Consider the following 17,064-nt stretch of genomic DNA (forward strand, 5'->3'; position numbering starts at 1 on the left):
CTATTTCATGTAACATATAGTGTACGCATTTTAATGCAGTTTGATGGTTTTCCTGAGATGTGCTGTGTGAATGGATTGTCACAATATGCAGAGTACACAGGTGAGCAGATGGTGACAGTGTTTGTAATTAAACAATGAATGAATGATGTCAGAGAATGAAAATTACAGGCCTTTCTACTGCAAGTTCAGATTCAAAGATGGGAAAATTATATCTATATTTCAAGTAAAATTACTGGTACATTATTATTTCAGGGGCTTAATTTGATCTTTTAAATAAAATGTATTCTACAATCTTCACAGACTGGCACTTAGAGAGTGACTCAAAGTTAAGTGTGCAGTCAAAGACTCTCACTTTGGCTCAGCTTCCAGGCAACAGTCCACTTCTCAGTCTCGAATGGCCGGGAGAGTTGTTAACCTCTTAGGGATAGTGCAGCTTTAATACTGCAGTAGTCGGCGAAGTAATGCTTCCTAGCCGGCCCCTTAGTTCAGCACATTAACTTGTTTATCTGCTGCAGCGAAACTTCATAGCTTCATCATTCATTCAGAGCTGGGGAAAACAAAAGACAGCGACCAAGATTTGCATGGTGCTCAATTATACATTAGCGTACATCACTTGGCAATCTGTTCATATCAATTTAATTAGATTTTAATACTGCCTCTGATCTTGTTGTCTAATTAACAGCACTGGCTGGCAATAAAGCATAACCATGCACCCAGCAACACCTTTGATCTCAGCCATATGGAGCTTCTCAACGCTCTTGAAAAAAGTTCACTTTCCACAATATGGACTGTGACAAGTGCAGGGGGAAGAGGAAAGGGGGGAGAAAAAGTGCATTCCCCAGATGGTCAGATACCACTCGCGCTTTCAACTTCATTGATTAATTTCTCTGTCAATTGGTTTTGATTAAAAATAAATAAAACATGCTCTTAATGGTGTATGCAAATCGGGTCTGGGGAGGAGGTTCTGCTTCTACTGTCATCTCCTTTTCTCCCTGACTAGGTTCCAAAATAAAATTGTTTTGGGTTGGGAGGGGATGTGTGTGTGTGTGTGTGTGTGTGTGTGTGTGTGTGTGTGTGTGCGCGCGCGCGCGGGGCAAATAGGTTTAACCCTGCGAGTTCTGGTTTCCCATTGAGGCTCAGAGGAGAAATGAAGACCCTCTTTCTCAATCCAGCCACTTTCTTTTGAAATATTTAACTCTTGTTGCTATTTCTGCAGAGTACTTAATTCCAGTGCGCATTGGTATTCTAATTACCAATTAGAAATGACTCTGTCTTGACTTAAATGGATTTTAGTCAGGTTTTGCTAAATGGCAATTTCAAACTTAACCCTTTCAGAATGGTATTAGGAGAACGAAAGTATCCAAAGCGTTATTTTTCTGTTTGTTTTGCAATTAACTTTCTAAGCCTTTTGCACCTTCTTTCAAGTCACACTGATGCTTTTCCCAAGGTCAGGTAGATGCTTTGCTACCAGGGTTGTTAACACTTGGAGTGTGCTGGGGAACTTTAATTTCCCTAGTCTGCTGACAGGGGGGATAGCTTTTTATAGAGGTGGTATTTCTTCCAGTAGCGTAGCTGAGCTCAAAGAGCTGGGTTTTTGGAGAGTTGCCTTGTTGCTTGCCACTGGTTTCAAACTCTAACATCTCCCTTTATTCAGGTCATGATAGTCCTGTGATTCTATGAAGGAATCTCACAAAGTCATTACTTTTGCTATTCATGGCAATAAATTTGACAATAAATTTGAAATTATCAAAAGATAATCCATCCCTGCACTGTATGTGCAAGTATTTTAAACATTGATTCTGATAGCGACTTTTGATCTTCAGAAGTTTAACGAGTTAAATGCACCTGATCTTGAAATATTTCTACACTAAAGAGCTTGGAAGCAGTTTTTCTAACCCATCTCAAGGTCTGAAGTGATGTGGTGCAATGGTTTCCAAGAGGGAATAATCAGCTACACAACACCAAAAGAAATGCTTTCTCCCCTTCTGCAAATTCCATCCCAGAGGAGATGTAATTCAGCAATCCTGTTTGATACTTAGCGGTTTTGGTGGGGAATATTCCCAAAGGATCCCATGGGACAAATTGCAAACTCCAAGAAGATTTTGTGCTCCATTTCCCTAGATTTAATAGAATCTCAGAGGGTGATGTCCAATATCTCATGAGAATTTCATCTTGGAGCTTGTGCAAAATAAATGGAAATTTCACTGCCGTCCTCGGATTCTCTTTGGGAAAGTTTGCTAGTTTTGTCAAAATTGGCGACTTTACTTTTTAATTTTCTTTTGATTCAAATAATCATCTTAGAGTGATCCCCAGCTTAAATGCAAAGGCTGAATTTTAGGAATAGCAATTAGCAGTGGATAGACAAAAATCATTTTGGATATTTGTAGCAATTCATTTCAAAAGCTGTGCAAATTTGATCTAATCTTTTCTGAAAAGCTACAAATCTGCTGCTTGATGGAACCTTCCCTGCTACCAGAACTTGCTGTGGGTAGCCTCTCTTTCCGACAGCAACCCCTCACTCCCCCCACCCCCCCCCCCCCCACTGCAGTCCCCACTGACGTTCCTAGCCACTATCCTCGCTACCCCCCAACCCCTGCATTTTATGAGAAAATTGCTGCATTTCATAGCCAGATTATAAATTATTTCTTGTGCCTCGTGAGCTGAAATGTTTTAAAAGGGATGTTGGAAATCTGTTATGCACCAAGCAGTCCGTGGAGGCATTAGGGAGCGCGGCTGATTCCTACTCCCTTGGAACTGGGGGTGTTAATTTTGAAATATAAAAACAGAATGTGAAGAATGCTAATTTGTCATTAGGAAGATTAGCGCAATCGGGGGAATTGGAGGATCTTGCTTCGATTTAGAGATTATTGACACCGTGTAATGTTCGAAAATCTGTGGGGTGGTGAGGGAAGTCACTGCATTTCAAGTCAAATGATATTCATATATTTTAAACCGTACTCTTGGCTGGATCGCAACTGAAGTATCGCATAGCACCTGCGATAGGTTGTGAGGGATGAGTCATGTGCTTTTTTTTTAATGTCACACGTCAAAACGGTTGTGCAGTGAGATGGGTCTTCGCAGCAGGAATTGTTGCTTATTTATTAACCCTTTGCCCTACTTGGAAGAAAGCAAGGAAAAACATAATTAAGAAACAAACATAAACTCTCTTCCATTAGCCCCCTTCCCCCATCTCGGTCGACAAAAGGCATCATGGCTTTGAGTTAATGTTTGTTGAAACAACAGATTTTTATTTCTAAGTCAGAGGAAGTGGTGGAGGCTGGTACAATTACAACACTTAAAAGGTGTCTGGATGGGTGTACAAGTAGGAAGGACTTAGAGGGATATGGGCCAAATGCTGGCAAATGGGACTAGATTAATTTAGGATATCTGGTCAGCATGGACGAGTTGGACTGAAGGGTTTGTTTCTGTGTTGTACATCTCTATGACTTTATGATGCTAAATCCTCTCACTTCTTCTCTCAGAATGTCTCAAGATACCACTAATCCAGAATCTGGTTTCCAGCGTCTGCAGTCATTGTTTTTACCTCAAGATACTTAATGTACAGAAAATGATGTTTGAATGCATTGCTGTTTGTGGGGAGGTGAATGCTATGTCACTTATTCACACAGTAAAATTCCATTAGCAGCGGTGAGCTAGTCACCTTTTTTTTGATGTTCCATCTGATTGTCATGATTTGGAGATGCCGGTGTTGCACTGGTGTGTACAAAGGTCAAAATCACACAACACCAGGTGATAGTCCAACAGGTTTAATTGGTAGCTTTCAGAACCCCGCGAGTGTGCTTCCAATTTTTAACTTTGCTGTCTGATTGTGTTCCTCTGAAGTGTCTTTGGGACATTTTAGTCCAGTTAAAGTGCCATGTAAATGTAATTTACTGTTGGTTTTCGGGCCATTAGCATATGGAGAGACATACAAATAGATGAATTAAGAGCAGGAGTCATTTTCTTTCAACCCGTCTAACCTGCTGCACCATTTATCAAGGTCGTGGCTGCTCTGGTTGGTAACTCAACTCCACATTCCTGCCTATCCCTGAGAACCATCCAGTGCCTTATTAGTGAAGAGACTATCACCTGTGCCTTAAAAATATCACCAACACCGTCTTGACTACTCTCTGGGGGGAAAAAAATTCATGGCCCTCTGAGGTAAGACTTTTGATGAAGACACCATGGGCAATCATCGACCTTCTTAACACAATGGGATTTTTCACATATTCACTATCAGGAAAAGACTGAGTTAACCCTTTGTGGGTACGAAGGCAGCATTAGCAATTGAGCACTTCCTCATTACTGCCCTCAGCTTGTCCTGCAGTGGGGCTTGAACTCAGGACATTATACAATAGTCTTGGCCCACAGCATTGAATTGATACTCAATTATTGTGGAAATTTGCTGTTTGAAATTTGTTTGTGTCAGTGAGTGGATGCTTCAGCTGAACGTCAACTCCCCGGAATAGATGAAGCTGTAAAGATGGAGTGATGGCTTTTTGAAACAATTGGCAGCTGCATTTGCGTACATTTGGCAGTGACTGCACTTCACAAATAAAGAGCTCCATTGTATGCGAAGCACTTTAGGAAGTCCTGTGGTTGTGAAAGGTGCTACATAATTGCATTTTCTTTCTTTCCTAACGACTGGAACTGTGAAGAAGACCATGTGAACTGCAAAGTGTGCTGATGTAAATGTTTTTAAAATGAGAATGAAACATGAAACCCATTCAAGAACGTTGAGCTGTGATTCAAAGGTGAGCTTACTACCTAAGCAAACAAAAAAGATCCATCAGACAATTGATGGAATTGAATATTCCATTTTTTTTTCATTATTTATCCAGTAAATGCTCAGTTTCTTAAGGCAACACACTCACTAACGCATAGCCAGTAATTGCTAATTTAATGCAAATATATTAATGCAGATCAGAATGAACATAAGAAAGAAACGACCATAAATGGGAAAAGGCCATATGGCCCATTAAACCGGTTCTCTCCACAGGCTATGTATGATTTACTGAACCATGGCCTCCGCCCAAGTCACTCAATCATTGAAAGAGGTAACTGATCTTGGATGAGGCTTTCTGAAATTTTCCTAAAATGCCTTCAGATGCGTGCATTCTCCTATCTTTAAAATCTGTTTTAGAACAAACTGTTCTGCTCACACTATTTTAAGGAGGTGGCATATTTTCGATCTTGATGTTGCAGGGCTTCACAATGAAGTGCCACACCCAGCACCAACGAAGGACTCATACAAGTAACATCCCCATTCCCCATGACCAGATCCTCAGAATTACTGATAAATGAATGGCTTTCCTGCAGGTTGCAGATTTAACTATTCATATGGCTCACTCTCCAGACTTGGGTGCAATGAACAAAAACAGAAAGTGCTGGAAAACTTCAGCAGGTCTGGCATAAACTGTGGACAGAAATGTGGATTCAGAACTGAAGTTCTAAAGAAGGCCCACTGGAGTTTTTCCAGCTATTTCTGTTTTCGTTTCCGATTTCCTGTGTCCACAGTTCTTTCAGTTTTTTAAAATAGTATTCAAGTTTTGGTCCTCCCCCATCTCATGACCGCTGCAGTAAATGCATGCTGATTGTTCCTAGGACAGCTGGGAGAGGTGGGCTGGGGAGGAAAGGGATATCCCAGACCAGATCTTTAGTCTCCCCTGACTGCAGGACACACCACCTTCCACAACATAACTGTTGGTTGCTACAGCTGCAAATTAGATTGTTATAGTACCACTGATGAACCCATTGAAAGTTGATCAATATTTTCTAAAGCACAATCAGGATGCAATCTTCTCACCTTAGTGTCTGATGGAATGAGGAGACTATTTTTGGGACTGGAACCTGACCGTCTGCAGCTTAATTGTCTTTCTGGCTTTGGGCTCCTTGATGAGATAAGGAGGTCAGGTGGGATGAGGCATTCACTCAACTAAAGGAATATGTCAGAAATAGTCCTTTGGAGTTTTGAGGCAGGGACACCAATAGGGATGGAAAGGAGAACTGGGAAGTCTGTTTCCCAGGGGGTCTCACCCTTATCTGGAGGTCCTGTTGAAAGATCTGAGGGACTGCAGAGAGGTTAGCTTTGCCAAGTGCAGAGAGGGACAGTTCTCCACCCAATGAGGCTTGTACAGAAGTACAGAGGAACAGGAGGTTTGTGGCCCCTCCAATCAGCATACGCAGTGGATCCAGCAGTTCAAAACAGAATAATAGGACACCTGTCATGCTCTCCTGAGGTCAGGAATTGACTTGGAGCACGTTTGCTAGCATTGGAGGAGCCATGCTCCTGCTGCTGATGTCCTTGGTCACTTCCACTCACAACTGCTTATATTTCAGTTTTCAGATGCAACTGAATCACCCAGCATTATCCAGCACAGCTCAGGCTAACACACCTCATGGCTCCACTCAGACCTTGCTCTCCAGTCACCCTGCATCACCATCTCTGCAGCCAAAACTTGTAAAGTAAGTTCCCCTCCATTCTGCCCCAACAATACAAATTTGCCCCTTGTTCAGAGTTAGTTGTTTCAGTATGGTTATGATGTTAGTCATCCTGTGTTTTCTGAATCTCTCTCCCTCTTAATCAGTAAGGCTACTAATGTTATGCTAGTTAGTGACAAAGGGCCAATTTCAAACTGTAGGGAACCATACCAACTCTACCCAAACTCATTTCACTGGACAGTCAACGACCTGACAGAGACAAATTCATCTCCAAGACATTTTAGGCAGGATTTCCTCCAGAGTTAAGGAGAAGAGTTTTACTTTTCATCTAACTCATTCTATACTTGTCGGTGAATGCTTTGATTATAAAAAAAAAGTGGTAAAGACCTAACTGGCTGATACTTCATCCATAATGCATCATATTAAGAAAAAAAAATGATAATTTTGATATAAATTTACAAATTCTACCTGTATTAATAATTTGACCAAAGACATTTTTATAGAAATGTGCTGTCAATTAAAATTAAACATTTTTCAGAATAAAATTAACTTTATCAATGCAATTCCCTTAGCATTTTGAACTACTCTGTGCTCTGTAGAAGAATTTAAGAATCTAACATAAAGTATTTTCATTATGATTTTTTTCTCATGAAAGGCATCAAATACTACATTGCAACCTTTTGTGCTTTTTTGTGTTGTAGAGTTCTAAACTTAGAAGTATTAACCAACGTTTAATTAACATATTTGCAATATATTCTCCTATCCATTATTTCAACAGATATATTAACCTTGAATACAATCCCAGTGTTGAAGCAGGCTATCCAGCCCATCAAATCTACACTGAAGAGCATCCCACCCAGATCCACTCCCCTAACCTATCCCTGTGACCCTACCTTTCCCATGGCTAATCCACCTAGCCTCCACATCCCTGGATACTATGGGGCCATTCAACATGGCCAATCCACCTAACCTGCACATCTTTGTACTGTGGGAGGAAACCAAAGCAAACCTTCGCAAACACGGGGAGAATGTGCAAACTCCACAAAGACAGTGTGGAGTCAAACCAAGGTCCCTGGTGTTGTGAGGCTGCAGCACTGTCCTATTCAAATAAATATGTTGATACCTACACCAAAATAACTTAAAGACATATATGAAGTGGAAATTTTGTCTAGTAGTTTTACTGATAGTGAGGTAGATTAACTGATGTAAAATTAAAGGGGACATCTGCCTCATCTGATTGTTCTTCAATGCACCTTTGCCTAGGTGAGGCATCAGCCAAGCAATGCAGCAGAAATCTAGAACTATAAGTATATATCCATAACCTCCCATGATTAATTCGCAACAAAAAAGACTTACTTCCTTGACTGGAAGTGAAGAAAATTCTACATTTTGACAGGAAATTATTCCTCATTGCTCCCTCAATCTGGTCCAATGTTCCCTGCTCTAAGCAGCTCTCCCTAAATTGCTCATCCTTCATTTTCCCTCCCTCCTTCTCCACTTCCAAATGCCTCATTTTCTTTCGAACTCACTCAATTATTTTCTCCTTTGTCCCCTGCTCACTGTTCATTGTTTTTCACTATCCCATAAAGAGATCAGAGGTGTCTTTGTTCACATTTGAGTCCTAATGAACTGCAAGTTATTGATATTGAATCCCAACCTAAGCAAAGCAGATTGGCCTCTTGGTTGACCAAGGGAAGGAATAAGAGACCAATGCCAACTATGGCCTCAAGGCTAGCTGTATAACTGTTCTCTTTCTTATTTATCTTGAATAAATTTAAAATGTGAATTTTATTATTCCAAGGTAAGTTTAAGAGATAATGGAAATTAATGAAAATTAAAGAATAATAATCTCAGAAACACAAGTTAATGCAATGAAATTTGACTAACTTTTGCTAATTATGGAAAGACTTAGTAAAATAAGTTTGATAATTGCATTTTGTTTTTCTCATTGCACTCACACATAGGAAGACCATAGTTGCACAAAACTCAGGTCCTTTGAAACACTGTCCACTGATTTAAAAAGTGCAGTTCAATAATTTACTTGGCAAACACCAGGTTTCTGTTTTGAAGAAATGCAGTCTGCATTCTGTCGAACAAATCTGAATTTATTTGGTCAATATTTCTTACATATTCATCTGCAAAGAGATAGATCTTCTCATGGACCCATCTGCAAAAGGGACCAGGACAGACATTTGCAAACATGCAGCTAAGGAGGTGATTCAGCAATTGCACCAATCAACCTGCAGTGAGAAACTAGGATAGCTTTCTTTATAATAAAAACAAAATTATAGATGTTGCAAATGAAATAAGATTGGGTCTTAAGAAGATTCTTATTGGAGTCAAAGCATGAACTCTGTTTCTTTCTCCACAGATGCTGCCAGACCTGCTGAGTTTCTCCAGCCCTTTCAGTTTTTTTAATTCGATATCCTTTCTGCCAACTGCGGTTAGAAACCTGTGACGGATTTTCACATTCACGCTTCTAAAGACAGAAGATATCCCTTCTGCATTGAAGGAAGTAAACTCAGGACGAAGATCAGATTCTGATGCTTTCCAACATGACTCTTGGCTAACTCAGAAATGGATAAGCAGACATTTGTTAATTTCTTAATTAGCTTGTCAATCATGATTTGTTCTGAGAAATAGGAATAGATGAAGAAGAGCAGGGCAATATCCAAGAAAGGTGGAAAAGTGAAAAAAAGACTTGACTGGGTGTCACTAATTGAATTGTTCAGAGTTCATTGCCCCTTTAACACAGTACTTTTTCACTTGAAAGCTAGAAATATCCAAAAACAAAGCCATTTTTACAAGCATGAAAAGTCGGCAGAGTGAATCTAATTTTCCTGTCTCCTCCCTTCAAGTCCAGTACTGAGAAACTCATAACTGTTAAAAGACAAATTTAGGTAAAGATTGGGAGTTTTTTTTCTTTTCAATTGCAAAAGCATATCTTGAAAAATGAGTTTTGCTTGTCAATTTTAAAGGATGAAAGCACTACAGCAGGTTTGATAGTATTATTTCCTTTTATTTTGCATGAAAACTGCATGTTATTTCACTGTGATAAATCACATCAATAAAATTCACAGCAAAAGCAAAAGAGTCTGTAATCAAAAGAATGTTCAAAAGAAAACTTTTAAGTGATACATTGCGAGTGGGAGTAGTGCTATATTCCGATCTCGCTGAGTTCATTGGATTAAATGAGATTATATTTACAAATACATTGCTGGAAGGCCTTTAATTTTGGAATTTTTCTTATTTAACAACAAATGACATTGTCATGCAATTGTTGTACAGACATTATAGATGTTGTAAAACATTTGAAATGAACAATTTTTTTTGCTCAAATGGAGTATATGTGTTTTGCTTTGCTACTTTCTTAATGGTTTTTATGTGATTAGAAAGGCAATTTGATTCAGTGCAGCAGTTGTGTCTGTATCTCATGTATTCACCTCTTTTAAGGAATGGTAATGTACAATGAGATCTGCTTTCCTGGGTTATTTTGCTTAAGAAGTAATTTACATATTTTCAGAACAAAAAGCTCATAATTTTAAGGAGAATGTGTTTAGATTTGCTTTTATTATCCCTAATGGAAATGTTATGTTCCTCTTCCTACGATTTTTCAAGATTTTAGGGGCAATTCTAACCTAAACAATCCAGTGACGGCTTTGGGCACAGAATTGGGTTTACACCCTGTCTCATTTTACTTGCCGTTGAAGTTAATGAAGTTGACATTCTATCTGATGCCATGGTTTGCAGTTGGAAAGGTTTTGTTTTCAAATGCCTCTCTTTGTGTATTGGATAAAGGCCCACCTACTGACCTTTACCTGGGAAAATGATAGTCTTTTCTTATTGATGGAAGCTTGGAAAAAGAGAACCTCAGCATTTTAGCTCAGTGCACCCACCTGGCATCACCAGTGAGAGATAACAGCCGAATATGATGCCCAATGCTCTAAGCAAAACTGAAATGGACCACGATAACTGATAATTAAATGCAGACCTTTTCCCCAGTGTTCGGTACAGTTCAATCTCTTCAGCAATTAAAATTTCAGAGGTTACCTGGCACCAGAATTCTAAGACAATAACCAAAAATACTGCATCAGCTCAACAGGCTTGGCAACATATTTGGAAAGAGGGTCTTTCAAGTGATGGTGCTTCAGCTGAGGATCCCATATTAGTGCTGGTGACATCAGTATAAAGCCAAATTTTGGGGTCACTCTACTTCTGTCTGTTGTAACACACTCACTAAAGTTAAATTTGACTGCCATAGACCACGTGTCTCGTGATTGAAAGTTATGAGTGCTCATTTCAATGGCTTTTCAGCAGCAGTGTGTCTACAGGTAAGCTGGCTGGTAGACAGCACGAAGATAAAGGATGTAAAGGGTTCTGTAGGTAATTGGAAGTGAAGACTGAAGTAAAGATGCTCTGGTCACCCTTGGATATATCAGAATAGAACCAGATGAAGGCGTCCCATTTAGTTAGACAACTGCGAAGAGCCACTGGAGCATGACAGAATCAACAGAAGTTGCAGCTGAAGTAAGGAAAATGAGAGTTAATTCACCCAATTTACAGAGAAAGCCTTCATGACTTTGATTAGGGCATGTGTGTGCTATGGAGATATAGGGGCTTGGGGTTGGAGGCTTGCAAACAGAGATTAACAGAAAAATACTTTATACCTCAGAGGTACATCATGTCAAAGTACATTGGATAAGAAAAAGGTTGGAGACAAAGTGATGGTTAGTTACTGTTTTCCTCAGAATCAGAAACTACTTAATGCAATAGGGTAGGTTATGAAGCATAGGGAATATCTAGGATTGTTCTGGAATTCTCATCTTTCCCCTCCCCTTTTTTAAGATCTTTGTAAAATGACTTCTCTTTGGCTCAGATTTGACACCCCACCCCCGCACTGTGGCCTCCCGCTTCAACATTTAGTCTTCAGCTTGGTGTTTTCTTTTCCTTCTCAATTTGTGGAGCGTCTAGGCATATTTGAAATCATGTTGTTGCTGTTTTTGCACTGGAGCCTGTTTTGAGCTTCCGCAACGTTTTGCGGGGAATAATTATGTCCAAACGAGGAGGGTGTCACCTTTGAGGTTTGCTGAACGTGATTGGCTAAACGGGGGTGGGGAGCAGTCAGGATATTAAAACTAGATATAATGCTACTGGGTTAAAGGATAGAAAATCATTCACGTTTACAGTCTCTTGATTGATCCAGTATATGTATGTCTATCAAGTGAGGGCAGGCTCAGGTTTGTGATGCAGCCTACAATATTATAGAACAGTACAGGACCTCCAGCCCTCGATGTCATGCCGACCTTTTATCCTACTCTAAGATCAGACTAACCTACGTTCATTGTACTACCTTCCATGTGCCTATCCAAGAGTTGCTTAAATGTCCCTAATGTATCTGATTCTACTACCACTGCCGGCAGTGCTCAATGCTCATTATCGGGTTTCAGATACGATTATGTGTTGGTTGTCAAAGGTGCCCTGCCCAAATAAGAAAGTGACAACCCCAGGAGAGGCAAGAAAGGAGAACTGCCTCAAGCAAATCCTGGAGGTAGCTTCTTTTAAGCGAAAATAAACCATATTTCAGAAAGGGTCTTGTTTATAGACATTTCTTGTTTACCACAGTCTCCCCAGGAGTAACAGAAGCCCCACCTTCAACTCCATGGGGATGAAAAAAACCCACTAATGATCTTTCCAAAGCTGTGATGGTTTCTTCTGGGTGGAGTGGAAAACAAAGTTTAGAACTGTTGCTGAAATTATTATTATTTCAATTAATTAGTGCAAGCATCTGGAATTAGGAGGAGTGTCCTCAGTCTCAATAATAAGTTGTTTTGATGTATGTAGTTTAAGGCTCTCTACCAGTAAAAACACATACTGGATTAGTGGTGCTGGAAGAGCACAGCAGTTCAGGCAGCATCCAACGAGCAGCGAAATCAACGTTTCGGGCAAAAGCCCTTCATCAGGAATAAAGGCAGTGAGCCTGAAGCATGGAGAGATAAGCTAGAAGAGGGTGGGGGTGGGGAGAGAGTAGCATAGAGTACAATGGGTGAGTGGGGGAGGAGATGAAGGTGATAGGTCAAGGAGGAGAGGGTGGAGTGGATAGGTGGAAAAGAAGATAGGCAGGTCGGACAAGTCAAGGAGACAGTAACTGAGCTGGAAGTTTGAAACTAGGATGAGGTGGGGGAAGGGGAAATGAGGAAGCTGTTGAAGTCCACATTGATGCCCTGGGGTTGAAGTGTTCCGAGGCGGAAGATGAGGCGTTCTTCCTCCAGGCGTCTAGTGGTGAGGGAGCGGCGGTGAAGGAGGCCCAGGACCTCCATGTCCTCGGCAGAGTGGGAGGGGGAGTTGAAATGTTGGGCCACGGGGCGGTTTGGTTGATTGGTGCGGGTGTCTCTGAGATGTTCCCTAAAGCGCTCTGCTAGGAGGCTCCAGGAGCCTTCCACATCCATCAAAGTTTCACCTGCACATCCACCAATATCATTTATTGTATCCGTTGCTCTCGATGTGGTCTCCTCTACATTGGGGAGACTGGGCGCCTCCTAGCAGAGCGCTTTAGGGAACATCTCAGAGACACCCGCACCAATCAACCAAACCGCCCCGTGGCCCAACATTTCAACTTCCCCCTCCCACTCTGCCGAGGACATGGAGGTCCTGGGCCTCCTTCACCGCCGCTCCCTCACCACCAGACGCCTGGAGGAAGAACGCCTCATCTTCCGCCTCGGAACACTTCCACCCCAGGGCATCAATGTGGACTTCAACAGCTTCCTCATTTCCCCTTCCCCCACCTCATCCTAGTTTCAAACTTCCAGCTCAGTTACTGTCTCCTTGACTTGTCCGACCTGCCTATCTTCTTTCCCACCTATCCACTCCACCCTCTCCTCCTTGACCTATCACCTTTATCTCCTCCCCCACTCACCCATTGTACTCTATGCTACTCTCTCCCCACCCCCACCCTCTTCTAGCTTGTCTCTCCATGCTTCAGGCTTTATTCCTGATGAAGGGCTTTTGCCCGAAACGTTGATTTCGCTACTCATTGGATGCTGCCTGAACTGCTGTGCTCTTCCAGCACCACTAATCCAGTATTTGATTTTCAGCATCTGCAGTCCTTGTTTTTACCCAGTAAAAACACAGCCAAGTGACATGTTTAATAAAATGAGCAAATGAAATGTGCATCAAGATTAAGTAGTAACCTTCAACAGTCATCTCTGACTCCCTGTCAGTGTTTCAAATGGTCATTTTGATTAATACATAGTACACAGATTAAACCATTTCAGCATTATAACTTGGGTGTCAAAAGTACCAAAAAAAAAACATTTTTCCAGTGGGTTTTTTGTAAATGGCAGAATTTTTTTTTTGGAAAGGGATTATTTTAAAACTATCCCACACCCCTACCTCACTGTTGATAGCTGCGATTTGAGGCATTAAGGTTACAAATGGTTTCAGAATTTACTTCAGCAGTTCCTCAGTGCTGAAGCCTAATGCATGAGGCCAACCCCAGCAAATCTTGTTTTCTTACTGAGCTTAGGTTCAGCAAAAACCTTTTAGATTTGTTTATAAAACAATATCAAATGGATGGCTTTATTTTATACCATTTTCTGCTGATGTTTCATGTGTATTTTTAAAAATTGAATAAATTAATGAACTGTTAGAACTTGCATTTTATAGTGAATACTACAGTAAAAAGGTTCAACTGTTGCCACAATCCAGTGCCATTTTGAATAGTTCAAGAATAAAAAGATATAACTGAGAGTCCTCCATTGCCTCACTGCCATCTGCGAAATGAGTTAAAATATCTGCAGCAACTATCTACAAAGTCAGAAGTCACACGCCACCAGATTACAGTCCAACAGATTGATTTGTGGTTGAAAACAGGATGGAATTTCGGAGCAGCACTTTGAAACCTTGTGATTTCAAATAAACCTGTTGGATTATAACCTGATGTTGTGTGACTTCTGACATTTTCCAACACCAGCACCTCCACGTCATGGCAAATATCTACAGATAACGCAAAGTGGAGAAGTATGCTGTGAGGAAGATACATGAAAATTGCAGGGGGATTCAGATCGATTAAGTGAATGGGCAAAAATCAGGCAGATAGACTATAAAGTGGGAAAATGCAAAACTGATCACTTTGGTAGGAATAACGAAAACACAGGTTACTACCTAAATGGAGAATGACTGAGGAATTCTGGTATGCAGAGAGATTGAGGTGTTTGAGTGTGCGAGTCACAAAAATGGTGGTATGCAGTTCAGCATGTGATCAAAATGGCTAATGGGATGCAATTTAACCTAAAAGTAGTTGTCATGCTTCAGTTATGCAGGGCGTTTGTTTTCAAGACGTTGTCTAACAGAGTGCAGTTTTGGTATCCTCATTTATGGAAAAATGTAAATGCATTGGAGAGTAGTGCAGGTCTGCTCGATTGATACCTAGAGGAAGTGGATTGCCTTATGAGGAAAGTTTGACAGTCTGGGCTTGTTTCCCCAAGAGTTTAGAAGACTGGGGGTTGACTACATTGAAGTGCAAAGACCATGAATGTTGTTGACAAAGTGGATGTGGAAAGAATATTTCCTCTTGTGGCTGAGTCCAAAACTATGGGATGCTGTTCTAAAATTAGGGTTTACCTTTTCAGAGCTGAGGTGATGATTGATCATACTTTCATATGTAACTGTCAGCAGGAAATGATTTCCTTTCTGATCAAAGAGAAACAATAGAAAACAATCACCAATCTTAAGCTCCAATAATGAGCTAAAATCATATAATCATCATTTTCCTCAAAAGCCCTCATGTTGGTTCAACACCTCATCCTGTGAGTGAACAATTCTGAGGCAAACATATCGCTCCCAGAGGAACATTTGTGGTAAAACATCAATCCAAGAGGAAGCCCATAGTACAATGGCTACAAGAGCAGATCAGATGTCAGTGGGTAGCTCACTTCCCAAAATCCATCCATAGCTACAAGGCACAGGTCAAGGTAATAGAAAAGTCCCCACTTGACTGAAGCTCCAACAATACTCTAGAAGTTTGAAGACATGCAGGACAAAGCAGTCTGCTTGACTGGCACCACATCTGCAAACATTCATTCCCTCCACCACCGATGCTCAGTAGTAACAGTGTGTTCCATCTACAAAATGCAATGCAGTAATTGGACAGAACCTTAGAACATAGAACATAGAAGAATACAGCGCAAAGCAGGCCCTTCGGCCTTCGATGTTGCGCCGACCTGTGAACTATTCTCAGCTCATCCCCCTTACACTTTTCCAAAATCATCCATATGCTTATCTAAGGATTGTTTAAATCTCCCTAATGTGGCTGAGTTGACTACATTAGCAGGTAAGGCATTCCACGCCCTTACCACTTTCTGCGTAAAGAACTTTCCTCTGACATCTGTCTTAAATCTATCACCGCTCAATTTGTAGTTATGCCCTCTCGTACAAGCTGACGTCATCATCCTAGGAAAAGGTATTTCACTGTCTACCCTATCTAATCCTCTGATCATCTTGTATGCCTCTATCAAATCCCTCCTTAGCCGCCTTCTTTCCAATAAGAACAGACCCAAATCTCTCAGCCATTACTCATAAGACCTTCCCTCCAGTCCAGGCAACGTCCTGGTAAATCTCCTCTGCACCTTTTCTAATGCTTCCACACCCTTTCTGTAATGGGGTGACCAGAACTGTACACAATATTCCAAGTGTGGCCACACCAGCGTTTTGTATAGTTGCAGCATGATATTGCGGTTCTGGAACTCAATCCCTCTACCAATGAAACCTAACACACTGTACGCCTTCTTCACAGCACTATCCACCTAGGTGACAACTTTCAGGGATCCATGTACATGGACTCCAAGATCCCTCTGCACATCCACACTACCAAGAATCTTTCCATTGACCCAGTACTCTGCCTTCCTGTGCATCACCTCACATTTAGCTGCATTGAACTCCATTTGCCACCTCTCAGCCCAATTCTGCAGTTTATCCAAATCTCCCTGCAACCTGTAACATTCTTCCAAACTGTCTACTACTCCACTGACTTTAGTGTTGTCTGCAAATTTACTAATCCATCCACCTATGCTTGTATCTAAGTCATTTATAAAAATGACAAACAGCAGTGGTCCCAAAACAGACCCTTGTGGCACACCACTAGTAACTGGACTCCAGGCTGAATACTTTCCATCAACCACCACTCGCTGCCTTCTTCCAGAAAGCCAGTTTCTAATCCAAACTGTTAAATCACCCTCAATTCCATGCCTCTGCATTTTCTCCTTCAGCCTACCATGTGGGACCTTATCAAAGACTTTACTGAAGTCCATGTATACCACATCAACTGCCCTACCCTCATCCCATGCAGACACGGGGAGAACATGTAAACTCCACACAGACAGTCACAGAGGCACAGAGTCACAGAACCTTCCAAATTAACAACTACTTCCACCTAGAAAGATAAGAGCAGATACATGGGAATGCCACCAACAAGAAGTGCTGGGCAGGAAAGTTTGATTAGATTAGATTCTCTATAGTGTGGCAACAGGCCCTTCAGCCCAACAAGTTTACATCGACCCTCCAAAGAGTAACCCACCCAGACTCATTTACCTACATTTATCCCTGACTCATCCACCTAATATTGCCAAT

General features: G+C 41.1%; 1 long non-coding RNA gene across 1 annotated transcript; it reads left to right on the plus strand.

Annotated features, from left to right (window-relative positions):
• Positions 1–15: 15 nt before the first annotated feature.
• Positions 16–9,725, plus strand: LOC140475925 (uncharacterized). The gene is made up of 3 exons (XR_011960358.1): positions 16–100; positions 4,659–4,754; positions 8,813–9,725. It is a non-coding gene; the product is annotated as an uncharacterized lncRNA (long non-coding RNA).
• The last annotated feature ends 7,339 nt before the right edge of the window (positions 9,726–17,064 follow it).

Source organism: Chiloscyllium punctatum, chromosome 4, assembly GCF_047496795.1.
Source record: "Chiloscyllium punctatum isolate Juve2018m chromosome 4, sChiPun1.3, whole genome shotgun sequence".
In the NCBI taxonomy this organism is placed as follows: domain Eukaryota; kingdom Metazoa; phylum Chordata; class Chondrichthyes; order Orectolobiformes; family Hemiscylliidae; genus Chiloscyllium; species Chiloscyllium punctatum.